Raw genomic sequence first — 14,648 nt, forward strand, 5'->3', positions numbered from 1 at the left:
GAACTGACGATCCTGACTGCGGGTGCTGTCTGTACGGAGTTTGGGCATTATGACCTGCTTCAGTTTCCCCCCCCCCCATGTGCTCTGGTTTCCTCCCACACTCAAAAGACATACAAGTTTGTAGAATAAGTGGCTTGGTAAAATTGTAAATTGTCTCTTGTGTGTGTAGTGTGGAGATCATTGGTCAGCACACTCGGTGGGCCAAAGGCCTGTTGCTGCACTCTCTCTATAAACTATCCGGCAATGCAAAATAAATGAGTAGAACTGCAGATGCTAGTTACCGAAGATACACAAAATACTGGAGTAACTCTACGGAGTCAGGCAGGTTCTCAACATGGCTGTGGTAGCGAGTTCAGGTTAAAATGTGGTCGTAGAACCAGAGAGCAGGAGGAATCACAGAGGGGGAGCTGCAAGAGGGGGTGTTGCAAAACTCCCGTCACAGAGAGAACTTCTTCAAAGAAGGCATGTCATGAGGAGATATTGCAGCGGTGAAGATGAAATGAGTGGGAAGGAACTGCAGGTGCTGGTTACCGAAGATAGACACAAAATGCTGGAGTAACTCAGCTGGTCGGGCAGCATCGCAGGAGATGCTGCCTGACCTGCTGAGTTTAGTTTAGTTTAGAGATACAACACAGAAACAGGCCCTTTGGCTCATCAAATCCGCACCAACCAGCGATCCCTGCTCATTAACACCATCCTACACACACTAGGGACAATTTCACCAAAGCCAATTAACCTACAAACCTGTATGTCTTTGGAGTGCGGGAAGAAACCGGAGATCCCAGAGAAAACCCTTGAAGGTCATGGGGAGAACGTACAAACTCCTTACAGACAGCACCCGTAGTCAGGATCGAACCCGGGTCTATGGCGCTGTAAAGCAGCAAATCTACCACTGCGCCATCTTGCCGCCCATTCGCTCCAGCATTTTGTGTCCATCAATTCAAAATAAATGTTCATATTTCCTGAAGATCTCAAGCAATGGCAAATCTAAGAATGCCACTGGAAGGTCTCAACCCAAAACATCACCTCTCCAGAGATGCTGCCCGTCCCGTCCTGCTGAGTTACTCCAGTTTTGTGTCTATCTTCAGTTTAAACCAGCATCTGCAGTTCCTTCTTGAATTAAATAGTGGAACTTACAAGAAGTACAAGATAAAGAATCTAATTAGATTAACATGCAAAAGTCTAGTATTTAAAAAAAAGATAAAACACAGATGTCTGGTGGATTGTAATTGCGTATTTTAAGCCGCTTGCAATAAAAATATCAATTGGGCTTAAATAGCTGTAACATCTGAAGTTAATCAAAGTAGTGCCTTAAACAAAACCGCATCTCTCCATTATTAAACTATTATGTGTGATCATGGACGTGCAGTAAATCAAAAAGATCTTGTTTACAAATAAACAAGTCACATCATGCCTTGTACCAGGTAAAATGGAGCTGCAAGCTGCTGTGCTGAGTTTATGATTGCAAAAAATGCATCACCTGGTGTAACGCTGAGCCTTTTGAAGAGAATAAAACTAACAGGCTGGGCTTAAAGGCTCGAACGAGAAATTGAAGTCCACCCTCTGAGCTGAACTATCCTTTCATACAATAAAGGGCAAACGTGATTTGAAGTAGCTATCACAAAGCAGAGGAAAGCACAAGCAAATACAAGTGTGGAATAATCTGATTGAATCATATAATGGTTGACGCAGTCTACACAGACTTTGATAAAGCTTTTGGCAAAATGCTACATGGGACTCTCGTTCAAAAGGTTAGAGCCGAAAAGATAGTACCAAAAAAAAACACTGGGATGAGAAACAGACTTTACTTCCCAGCTGCAGAAGCTGGCAGCAAATTAAGCCTTTCATCTGATCTTAATTTTGTGTTGTTCCACACATACAACCTGATCTGCTGAGTATTTCCTGTACTTTGCTTTTTTTAGATTTCAGATTTTCAGCTACTGCTGGATTTATTTCAGCTAATGGGCGTGAGGGAAAGTTGGCAAACTAGACCAGTGATCGAAAGCAATGGAAGGGGGCGGTTTTGAGGATGGGAAGCTTGTGACCTGTGGTGTACCACAGGGCTCAGGGTTGGGGCATTTGCTGATTTGTAGGTTAATTGGCCTCAGAAAATTGTCCCTCGTGTGTGGTGAGTGGTTGGAAAAAGTGGGATAATGTAGAAATCATGTGAAGGGGGGATTGGTGGTCAGCAGGAACTCGGTGGGCTGAATGGCCTGTTTCCATGTTGTATCTCAGAACTAAACATAGTGTACCCTGTTAACTATAAGGAAGATAGTGAGAAGCTTTCCACCATGGCAGATGTGTATAAAATCAGAGGGCATAGGTTCAAGGTAAGGTTTATGAAACAACTGCAGATGCTGGAAAAATCGAGGGTAGACAAAAATGCTGGAGAAACTCAGCAGGTGAGGCAGCATCTATGGAGTAAAGGAATAGGTGATGTTTCGGGTCGAGACCGTTCTTCACACGGATGTGGGGGCGGGAAGAAGAAAGAGGCGGAGACAGTGGGCTGTGGGAGAGCTGGGAAGGGGCGAGGAAGGAGGGAGAAAGCAAGGACTACCTGAAATTGGAGGTCAATGCTCAAACCGCTACCCAAGCAAAATATGAGGTGCTGCTCCTCCAATTCGCGGTGGGACTCACTCTGGCCATGGAGGAGGCCCAGGACAGAAAGGGCGGATATGGAATGGGAGGGAGAGTTGAAGTGCTGAGCCACCGGGAGATCAGGTTGGTAAATGCGAACTGTGCAGAGGTGTTGGGCGAAGTGATCGCCAAGACTGCGCTTGGTCTCACCGATGTAGAGCCGTTGACACCTCGAGCAGCGGATGCAATAGATGAGGTTGGACGAGGTGCGGGTGAACCTCAGCCTCACATGGCAAGACTGCTTGGGTCAGCGAGACCTGGGTGTCATTGAAAGTAGGCATGCAGGTGCAGCAGGCAGTGAAGAAAGCGAATGGTATGTTAGCTTTCATAGCAAAGGATTTGAGTATAGGAGCAGGGAGGTTCTACTGCAGTTGTACAGGGTCTTGGTGAGACCACACCTGGAGTATTGCGTACAGTTTTGGTCTCCAAATCTGAGGAAGGACATTATTGCCATAGAGGGAGTGCAGAGAAGGTTCACCAGACTGATTCCTGGGATGTCAGGACTGTCTTATGAAGAAAGACTGGCTCGACTTGGTTTATACTCTCTAGAATTTAGGAGATTGAGAGGGGATCTTATAGAAACTTACAAAATTCTTAAGGGGTTGGACAGGCTAGATGCAGGAAGATTGCTCCCGATGTTAGGGAAGTCCAGGACAAGGGGTCACAACTTAAGGATAAGGGGGAAATCCTTTAAAACCGAGATGAGAAGAACTTTTTTCACACAGAGAGTGGTGAATCTCTGGAACTCTCTGCCACAGAGGGTAGTCGAGGCCAGTTCATTGGCATATTTAAGAGGGAGTTAGATGTGGCCCTTGTGGCTAAGGGGATCAGAGGGTATGGAGAGAAGGCAGGTACGGGATACTGAGTTGGATGATCAGCCATGATCATATTGAATGGCGGTGCAGGCTCGAAGGGCCGAATGGCCTACTCCTGCACCTAATTTCTATGTTTCTATGTCCTTGGATGGAGTCAAGGGGGGAGGTAAAGCGTAAAACGCAAAGAGTAAAGGTAAGATATAGGTTTAGATGGACGATGGACACAAAATGCTGGAGTCAAGCAGCAGCTCTGGAAAGTAGACAAAAGTGCTGGAGAAACTCAGCGGGTGCAGCAGCATATATGGAGCGAAGGAAATAGGCAACGTTTCGGGCCAAAACCTGAAAAAAGGAATGGGTGATGCTTTGTTTCGAGAGGGACACAGGGACACAGAGACAGAAGTTCCTTCCTACAAGTTTAGAGGGAATCTGATGAAGACACCTTTCACCAAACGGCGGTTTGAATCTGCAGCTGATAAGGGGCCTGCATCTGTGCTGTATTTTGTGACTAACTATTCATTTATTTCCTGGACCAAAAACAAAAAAAAGTACAAGAACACGCTAGAGGTCAAAGGGAAAGAACTATTTCACATGTATCTATTTTGAAGTTGCCATCAGCTTAAATTAAAAAAAATATATCAAATTTGCTGACAAGTGTTTGAGACACGAAAGGGCCTTCAAATCGAAACAATAAAGCTTCATCTGCTTTGAGGTTATTTTCTGTTTACATATCTTGCCTTTCATGATGAAACAATGTATCCTCCACATTAAATTTCCCAGGCTTCAAAAACGCAATGGGAAAAGTGCGGGAAGGAAGGATGTTGATTCAAAAAAACGTAACACAGTGGTAAATCGCAAATTGCAACATGCGTTGGAATTTCACCATGAACTTTTCTTTGTGACAAAAAGATTACGCGGACGTACACCCAACTACAAAAATGCAAACATATCCTCGAAAGAGACTGGTTTTATCGCGGGCCGTTACGACCCGTTTTAAAATGCAAGACGCAGTAGTTTTCACGCTCAAATTGCCTCAATTCATTCTGCGAGTGAAACTTCATCCGTTTTGTAAAACAGGTTTACCAACAGATGTGGTGTTTTCAGAATAGATTATACGATTTGTTTTCAACCACACAGCTTGAGGATTTCTGAAGGACACATCAAAGTCCCCGGGAAATAATTCATGCAGTTTATATTTGCGGTACACGACTATTTACATTTATATGTAAAGTCTAACTACCAACGTTTCCCTCAAGGAGGGCAGAACGTGTCATGGACAATGTGTTTTGTTATTGGACTCGCAATTTGTTGATGGTAATTTAAATAATTCTCACATGGCAAAGTAGGAAAATAACACACTGCAAGTTACTCCAGCACATTGCGGTTCACTCAAAATCCCAACATCTGCAGTTCATTGTGCAAAGCAAGAATATAATGCAGACCAGCAGATTAAAAATTAACTTCTGTGTACGCACGTATGCATACAGACACATGCACACCGTCACGCCCACTGCTCTCTTCCAACTTTCTGCCCTCCCCCCCTATTGCCATAAGTCTGAAGTAGGGTCTAACCCCAAACGTCAACTCTCCATTCCCTCCGGAGATACTGCCTGCCCCGCTGAGTTACTCCAGCACAGTTTTCTCCAGTTTCTGCACTTTCTTGCGTCTCAAAGAACACAATGCGGGCGGACAGATTGAAAATTAACTTTTGTATTGGCAAGTAAGCATACACAACAAACACATGTACTTTGGCGCTGTTAGCACAAGGAACTGTCGATGGTGGTTTACAGAAAGATATGTGCTGGAATCACTCAGCGAGTCAGGAAGCATCTATGAAGGACGTGGGTAGGCAACATTTCGGTTGGGGCCCCCGCTTCAGTTTGAAGACAAGTCCCAACTCCAAACCTCTTTGGTCTGAAACATCGACTATCTATCCCTCTCCGGAGATGCTGCCTGTCCCACTGAGTCACTCCAGCATTTTGTGTCTGCCGACTATCTATGTCCCTACAAGAGATGCCACTTAACACGATGGGAGCATAATGAACTGCAGATGCCGATTTACAAAAAAAAAAGACACAAGGTGCTGGAGTAACTCAGTGGGTCAGGCAGCATCTCTGGAGAACATGAAAAGGTTACGTTTCAGATCGGGACCTTTCTACCGCCGAGTTACTCCAGCATATTATTGGTATCTGCAGCTCCTTGTGTCCACCTTTTAGTATCCATGACGTGGACACCAGTGGAAGAAAGTAGGATTAATCTTGCCTGATTGCACAACCATGCTTGTAACATTAAAACCAGGGGGGGGGGGAGGGAGGGGAGAGGGGGGGGGGGGGAGGGGGGGGGGGGGGGGGGGAGGGGGGAGGGAGAGGGGGAGGGGGGGGGGGGGGGGGGAGGGAGGGGGGGGGAGGGGGGGGGGGAGGAGAGGGGGGGGGGGGGGGGGAGGGGGGGAGGGGAGGGGGGGGGGGAGGGGGGGAGGGAGGGGGGGGAGAGGGAGGGGAGGGAGAGGGGGGGGGGGGGGGGAGGGGGGGGGGGGAGGGGGAGAGGGGGGGGGGGAGAGAGGGGGGGGGAGGGGAGGGGCGGGAGGGGGGAGGGAGGAGGGAGGGAGGAAGTGAGGGAGGGGGGGGGAGGAGGGGGGGAGGGGGAGGGGGAGGGGATGGGAGGGGAGGAGGGGGGAGGAGGGGGAGGGGGGAGGAGGGGGGGGGGGAGGGGAGGAGGAGGGGGGAGGGGAGGAGAGGGGAGGAGCGGGGGGGAGAGAGGGGGGAGGGGAGATGAGGGGGGGGGAATAAGAGGGGAGGGGGGGGAGGGGGGGGGGGGGGGGGGGGGGGGGGGGAGAGGGGAGGAGGGGGGGGGGAGGGGGGGGGGGGGGGAGAGGGGAGGGGGGGGGGGGGGGGGGGGGGGGGGGGGGGGGGGGGGGGGGGGTGGGGGGGGGGGGGGGGGGGGGGGGGAGGGGGGGGGGGGGGGGGGGAGGGGGGGGGGGAATGAGAGGGGGGGAGAGGGGGGGAATGGAGGGGAGGGGGAGGGGGGGGGAATGGAGGGGAGGGGGGGAGGGAGAGAGGGGAGGGGGGGCAGCGGAGGGGTAGGGGGGGAGGGACGACGGGAGGGGGGAGGGGAAGAGGGGAAAGTGGGGAGGGAGGGAGGTGGGCGGGGAGGGTGGAAGGTGGGGTGAGAAAGTAGGAGAGAAAAGGGGGAGAGGGAGGGGGATGAGAAAAGCCGGGGTTCACTTCCACCCGGGAGGGGTGAGGGGGCCCGGGGTTCACTTCGGGTGGGGTCGGGTCGGGGCGGGTTGGGTTGGGGTGACTGTCCGGACCCCCGCCCCGCCCCTCCTCCTCCCACCCTCCAGCCCCGGACTTACGCCGTGCTCCGCGGGGCCGCCTCTCACATGGTGCTCCCTCTCTCTGTCCTCGGCCTCTCGGTCCCCTCCCCCCCGCTCCCGTTCCGTCGGCCCCCTGCCCCCTCCCTCCCCCCCCGTCTCTGTCTCTGTCCCTTCCCCACCGAGCAACCGCCCGCCCGCCCGCCGCAACCCGGAACTCCAAGCCGCGCACGCTTCCGCCCGACGACAGCAGAGCAGCTCGAGCGGGGTCGCTGTCGAGCACGAGCCGAGTGGAGCCGAGTGGAGCCGAGGGCCCGAGTGGGGAACAGCCGTTTGCCCCGAGCCGAGCGGAAGGTCCAGCCAAGGGACGAAGCCGCTCAATGGGGCGAAATCCATGGGCCGAGTAACTCATAAGGTCAAAAGGTCATGTGATAGGAGCAGAATTAGGCCATTCGGCCCCTCACGTCTCCTCCGCCATTCAATCATGGCTGATCTATAATAGGCCACAACCCCCCTCCATGACAGCCGTACTAATCAAGAATCTAGAGGCGAGTGGCGTGGAAGTTGGAGCCCGACTTTGTTCCTTAGTCTGCAATGATGATGATTGAAAATAAACTTTTACCTCGACTCTCACCATCCTTGTCCCCCTGAATATAATTCAAGAGAGTTTACTGTCGTGTGTCCCTGATAGGAGAATGAAATATGACTTCATGGAAATGGAGAAATGTTGCTGCCCGAGCCGAGCTGGATGGAGCCCAAGGTCAATGGCTGTAGATAGACACGACATGCTGGAGTAACTTAGCGGGCAACTCTGGCGAGAATGAATAGGGTGATTTCACGAAAGGTCACTGGATCATAGATCCTCACCCTCGTGACCACAACATCGGTCTGAAGAAGGGTTTCGGCCCGAAACGTCACCTATAGGGTGATTTCACTAAAGGTCACTGGAGCGTAGATCCGCACCCACGTGACCGCAAAATCGGTCTGAAGAAGGGTTTCGGCCCGGAAACGTCGCCTATCGGGTTTCGCTCCATAGATGCTGCTGCACCCGCTGAGTTTCTCCAGTTTTTGTGTACCGCAATGATCTAATGGGTGTACAAACGTCACTTCCAGTAGTATGCAGATTGATGCAAGATACGGGGATGTTTCATACCCGAAGAAAACCGCGAAAACTACCCCGCTTTTGAGCTGTAATGGCAGATGGAGTTTAATGCTGATAAATGTGAGGTGCTGACCTTGGGAGGACAGCTATCCTACTTAGGAGTCCAGAAGATAAAGTAAAAAACGAAGGTAAGACAAGAGAGAGAGGGATCTGGGAAAATAACAGCGGAAGTTGTTGGCCGTGCAGATATAAAGATCGAAAATATCGGGAATTATCGCGTTTGCTCACTGCATTTCATCAAAACATCAATAATGCCTTAGTTTTGATGAAATGCAGTGAGCAAACGCGAAAATATAGGTGACGCTTCGGGTTGAGACCTTTCTTCAGACTGATATGGAGATATGCAGTGAGGTGTGAAAACAAGAGATAAGGTTTTCGACCTGAAGAAGGCTTTATTTTCTTCCCTTTTTTTCCTCATTTATTATAATGTTTGTTATATTAGAGTGGTACAGCATGGAAACAGGCCCTTCGGCCCAATTTGCCCACACCGGTCAACATGTCCCAGCTACACTGGTCCCACCTGCCTGTGTTTGGCCCATATCCCTCTAAACCTGTCCTATCCATGTACCTGTATAACTGCTTCTTACAGGTTGGGATAGTCCCACCCTCAACTACCTCCTCTGGTAGTGTAATCCATACACCCACCACTCCTTTGTGTGAAAAAGTTACCCCTCATATTACCATTAAATCTTTTCCCCTTCACCTTGAACCTATGTCCTCTGGTCCTCGATTCCCCTACTCTGGGCTAGAGATTCTGTGCATCTACCCAATCTATTCCTTATGATTTAATACACCTCAATAGGATCACCCCTCGTCCCCCCCCCGCTCCAAGGACTAGACACCCAGTCTACTCAACCTCTCCCCATAGCTCAGACCCTCTAGTCCTGGCAATATCCATGTAAATCTTCTCTGTACTCTTTCCAGCTTGACAACATCTTTCCTATAACATGGTGCCCAGAACTGAATACAATACTCTAAATGCGGCCTGACCAACGTCTTATACAACTGCAATATGACTTCCCAACTTCTATACTCTGTCTGATGAAGGCCAATGTGCCAAAAGCTTTTTTGACTACCTTATCTAACTGCGACTCCACCTTCAAGGAACCATGCACCTGCACTCCCAGATCCCCCTGCTCTACAACATTCCCCAGAGTCCTACCGTTCACTGTGTAGGCTCTGCCCACGTTGGACTTCCCAATATGCAACACCTCACATTTCTCTGTATTAAATTCCATCAGACATTTGTCAGCCCACCGGGTCAATCGATCCAGATCCTGCTACAACCTTTCACAACCATCTTCACTATCTGCAAAACCACCCACTTTGTATCATCGGCAAACTTACTAAACTTGCCATGTATGTTCTCATCCAAATTATTGATGGAGATAACAAACAGTAACGGGCCCAGCACCGAACCCTGAGGCACGCCACTAGCCACAGGCCTCCAATTCCGCTGTAGAAGCAACCTTCCACCCTCTGCTCCTTCCATGAAGCCTTCGTTTTTCTATCCATTGAGCCATCTCTCCTTCGATCCCATGTGATCTCACGGTCACCCCAAAGCAGCCTACCATGCCGAAGCTTGTCGAATGCTTTGCTGAAGTCCATATATACAACATCTACAGTTCTGCCATCAGCAACATTTGGGTCACGTCTTCAAAAAATTTTCAATCAGATTTGTGAGGATCTACGATCCTCCCACGTACAAATCCATAGCCGACTGTCCCGAATCAGACCTTGTCCATCCAAATACCTGTATATCCTATCCTTCAGAATACTCTCTTGTAACTTTCCAACTACAGAGGTTAAGCTCACTGGCCAAAAGTTCCCAGCATTTTTCCTGTAGCCTTTCTTGAATAGAGGTACCATATTTGCCATACTCCAGTCTTCCGGCACCTCTCCTGTATTTAAAGACGACGCGCAAATTTCAATCAGGGCTCCTGCAATTTCCTCTCTGGTTTCCCACAATGTCCTCGGATATATCTGATCAGGCCCTGGAGATTTGTCTACCTTCATACATGAAAGTACCTTCAGCATCTCTTAGACTGTAACACTGACTGCTCTCAAGAGACTTCCATTGACTGCCACGTTCCTCCTTTCTCCTGTCTTTCTCCTCAGTAAATAAAGAGGAGAAATACTTATTGAGGACCTTGCCTATCTCTTGTGGCTCCACACAGAGGTGACCAAAGTGTCACGATCGGCTGCAGTTCTACCTGTCACCAGTGTTGCAAAGGATGGGTCTGGCGCAGTTGCGGTGCAATGTACCTGTCAGCTGGGCATTGCCGCATCACCTGTCCTTTCTGGCAAGGAGGCCCAGGGCATAAAGGTCAGATTGGGAATGGGAGGGGGAGTTAAAGTGCTGAGCAACAGGGAGATCAGGTAGGTTAAGGCGGACTGAATGGAGGTACCCTTTCCAGCGAAACATCATCTTTCCTATAACATGGTGCCCAGAACTGATTACAATACTGTAAATGCGGCCTGATCAACGTCTTATACAACTGCAATATGACTTCCCAACTTCTATACTCTGTCTGATGAAGGCCAATGTGCCAAAAGCTTTTTTGACTACCTTATCTAACTGCGACTCCACCTTCAAGGAATCATGCACCTGCACTCCCAGATCCCCCTGCTCTACAACATTCCCCAGAGTCCTACCGTTCACTGTGTAGGCTCTGCCCACGTTGGACTTCCCAAAATGCAACACCTCACAGTTCTCTGTATTAAATTCCATCAGACATTTGTCAGCCCACCTGGTCAATCGATCCAGATCCTGCTACAATCTTTCACAACCATCTTCACTATCTGCAAAACCACCCACTTTGTATCATCGGCAAACTTACTAAACTTGCCATGTATGTTCTCATCCAAATTATTGATGGAGATAACAAACAGTAACAGGTCCAGCACCGAACCCTGAGGCACGTCACTAGCCACAGGCCTCCAATCTTAGAAGCAACCTTCCACCCTCTGCTTCCTTCCATGAAGCCAATTTTCTATCCATTGAGCCATCTCTCCTTCGATCCCATGTGATCTCACCTTCCAAAGCAGCCTACCATGCAGAAGCTTGTCGAATGCTTTGCTGAAGTCCATATATACAACATCTACAGCTCTGCCCTCATCAATCATTTTGGTCACGTCTTCAAAAAACTTATTCAGATTTGCGAGACACGACCTCCCACGTACAAAACCATGCCGACTGTCCTGAATCAGTCCTTGTCCATCCAAATACCTGTATATCCTATCCTTCAGAATACTCTCTTGTAACTTTCCAACTACAGAGGTTAAGCTCACTGGCCACATGTTTCTAGCATTTTTCCTGTAGCCTTTCTTGAATAGAGGCACCATATTTGCCACACTCCAGTCTACCGGCACCTCTCCTGTATTTAAAGACGACGCGCAAAAGAAAAGAAGATTATCAGTAAATCCAAGGTTGCACATAATGTCAAAGTCCATAACTCCCTGAAAGTGGCAACACAAGTAATAGAGTGGTGAAGGAGACATATGGTATGGTTGCTTTCATTGGTCAGGGCATTGAGTATAAGATGTGTAGGAAGGAACTGCTAGTTTAAACTGAAGATGACACAAAATACTGGAGTAACTCAGCGAGGCAGCAGCATCTCTGGAGAGAACGAATGGTAACGTTTTGGGTCGGGTCTGAAGAAGAGTCTCGACCCGAAACGTCACCCGTTCCTTCTCTCCAGAAATGCTGCCTGTCCTGCTGAGTTGCTCCAGCATTTTGTGCCTACCATTTGGTATAAGAGTCACAAAGTCATGATGCATCTTTATCGGACTTTGATTAAAACAGCTTTGGAGTGTTGCGTGCACTTCTGGTTGCCCCAATACAGGAAGGATGTGGATGGAGGCTTTCAAAATGGTGTAGGGGAGGTTTACCAGAATGCTGACTAGATTAGAGGATATCAGATACAGGGAGAGGTTGGACAGAATTGGATTGTTTTCTCTGGAATGCCGGAGGTTGAGGGGAGATTTGGTAGATGTATATACAATTATCAGTGGCACAGATAGGGTAAGCAGTCAGAACCTATTATCCAGGAAGAAAACATAAAATACTGGAGCATATCTTTAAGGTGCGAGGGTCAAAGATTGAAGGAGATGTGCGGGGCAAGTTTTTACACAGAGATTGGTGGGTGCTTGGAACACGCTGCTGCTGTTAGTGACGGCAGATACGATAGTGGAAATTAATATAGGCACATGGATATGGAGGGATATGGATTATTTGCAGACAGATAAGAGTTGGTTTTGGCATCATGTTCGGCACAGACATTGTATGCCGAAGGGCCTGTTCCTGTGCTGTTCTGTTCTATGCTCTATACCCTAATGAGATGCTGGTGATCTGGATGAGTGCATATTCTACGTGAACTGAGTTTGCAAGGACTGAGATCCTTTACTAATTTATGTGGTGAAGCATCATTTAAATTAACATCGAAGTGTGATGGTAATTAGTATCGGTTCATTCCATTCAAATACTAATTTATTTTTCCATTCTTAGATTAAAATTTAGGAATTATAAATTGTAATCAGAACCAATGATCAGTAATGGAGGAATTTTCCAGTGGAAGCCGCTGTCAAACTCTCTGGGCAGATATAAACAGCTTTGTAATTTGCTTTTTTTGATGCGTATATATTTTTCGCATGCAAAGTGTGAAGTAGTGACGTGTAATTTACCACCACTGTTGCAAGGACAAACACGCAACAGTGGTGCAGCGGTAGAGTTGCTGCTTTGCAGCGCCAGAGACCTGGGTTCAATCCTGACTCAGGGAGCTGTCTGTACGGAGTTAATACGTTCTCGCCTTGACCGCGTGGGTTTTCTCCGGGTGCTCCAGTTTCCACCCACACTCCAAAGAAGAACAAATTTGTAGGTTAATTAGCTTCGGTAAGTCGTTAAATTGTCCCCAGTGCATAGGATAGTGTTAGTGTACGGGGGTGATTGCTGGTCAGCGCAGACTCGGTGGGCCGAAGGGCCTGTTTCCACGCTGTACCAACGTATTCTTGCTTTGACAAAGCTTTTGGAGTTTAATCAACTTTTAATTAAAAAGCAAGATTTGGGGATTGCAAATGGCAACCTTTGCTTCTATTTCGTGCTGTGGACTGAATAGTTTATCTTCGTTTATTGTTGTCACGTGTACCAAGGCACGTAAATCTCCAACCAGACAAACTGAACAAATTTGCATATTCTTTGTTTCTCTGTATAGAAAATAATAGTGTAGCACAGTGACACAGCAGTAGTAGAGCTGCCGTTTCACAGCACCAGAGGCATGGGTTCGACCCTGACTACTGATACTGTCTCCCTGTGACCGCATGGGTTTCTTTTGGGTGCTCCGATTTTCTCCCACATCCCAAAGACGTGCAGGTTCGTAGGTTACTTGGCCCACTATAAATTGCCCCTAGTCTGTAGGGAGTGGATGAGCAAGTGGGATAATGTAGAGCAAGTGTGAAATGGTCGGCGTGGACTCTGTTCAGCATGTGAAAACTGGATGTGGATCGAGTTCAAATTAGAGTCGCAGAGCCATACAGCGAAGAAACAGGTCCTTCAGCCCAACTTGCCCATGCCGGCTAAGACGCCCTATCTACACCAGCCCCACCTGCCTGCATTTGGCCCATATCCCTGCAAACCTTTCCTATCCACATACCTGTCCAAGTGTCTTTTAAATGTTGTTATAGTATCTACCTAAACTACCTCCTCTGGCGACTTATTCCATATACCCACCACCCTCTGAGTGAAAAGGTTGCCCCTCTGGTTCCTCTTAAATCTTTCCCCTCTCACCTTCAAATAAGTCCTCTGGTTCTTGATTCCGCTACTCTGGGTGAAAGACTGTGCATTCACATTATCCTTTCCCATCATGATTTTACACCCCGATAAAGCGCGGCACTTTGGCGCCAGAGACCCGGGTTCGATTCCGACTACAGATGCTGTCTGTATGGAGCTTGCATGTTTTCCCTGTGACCGCGTGTGTTTTCTCCGGTTGCTCCTTGCAGTTTCCTCCCACATTCCAAAGATGTACAGGTTTGTAGGTTAATCGGTTTCTGTAAATTGCCCCTAGTGTGTCGGATGTAAAATTGGTATAACAGAACTAGTATACAGGTGATCGTTGGTCGACCGAAACGCGGTGGGTGGAAGTGCCTGCTTCCATGCTGTATGTCTAAACTAAACGAAATTAAACTAAACAAACTAATACATCACCATGTACAGAATTGCAAAAATGTTTGTTTTATGCACCATCTTCATCTGTACGGAAATCTAATGAATGCTTCAAAGTGACACCATTTGCAGCAAGTCAAATGCATGCAGATTTCCCTTGGGAATAAAGAGTGGGGAGGAAATTAATCTGCTTTTTGGTAGTTGATGCAGTTATTTGGCTTGGGTACTCTGCGAACAGTGCTTCAGATACTGTCATGAGATCTTCAGTATCCACTTTAATCTGACAGATGACACCTCCATTTAACATCACATCAAAGAAGCAATTCTCCCTCGATCCTCGACCAGAGAGCCAGCTCACACTGTCTGCTTTGATCCTCCAGCTAGACTTGACTGTAATTCTGAAGTGTAACCAGTTGAAGAATGCTGATAGTCGCAACTGGAAAGGATAGCAAGGAACACATTCATAAACGCTGAAGTTCATAAGCTCATAAAACAAAGGAGCAGAATTAGGCCGTATGGCCCTTCAGGTCTTCCCTGCTGCTCAATCATGGCTGATTTATCTCTCCCTCT

At 48.3% G+C, this 14,648-nt stretch overlaps 1 protein-coding gene across 1 annotated transcript in view; it reads right to left on the reverse strand.

The window, feature by feature from the left end:
• The window catches only part of zbtb34 (zinc finger and BTB domain containing 34), a 40,392-nt gene extending 33,523 nt beyond the window's left edge, over window positions 1-6,869 (reverse strand). The window contains exon 1 of the mRNA XM_055659798.1: window positions 6,802-6,869. The gene's annotated coding sequence lies outside the window, so the exon portion shown is untranslated. The remainder of the gene's footprint in view (window positions 1-6,801) is intronic.
• Window positions 6,870-14,648: the final 7,779 nt, after the last annotated feature.

Source organism: Leucoraja erinacea, chromosome 31, assembly GCF_028641065.1.
Source record: "Leucoraja erinacea ecotype New England chromosome 31, Leri_hhj_1, whole genome shotgun sequence".
Lineage (NCBI taxonomy): Eukaryota > Metazoa > Chordata > Chondrichthyes > Rajiformes > Rajidae > Leucoraja > Leucoraja erinaceus.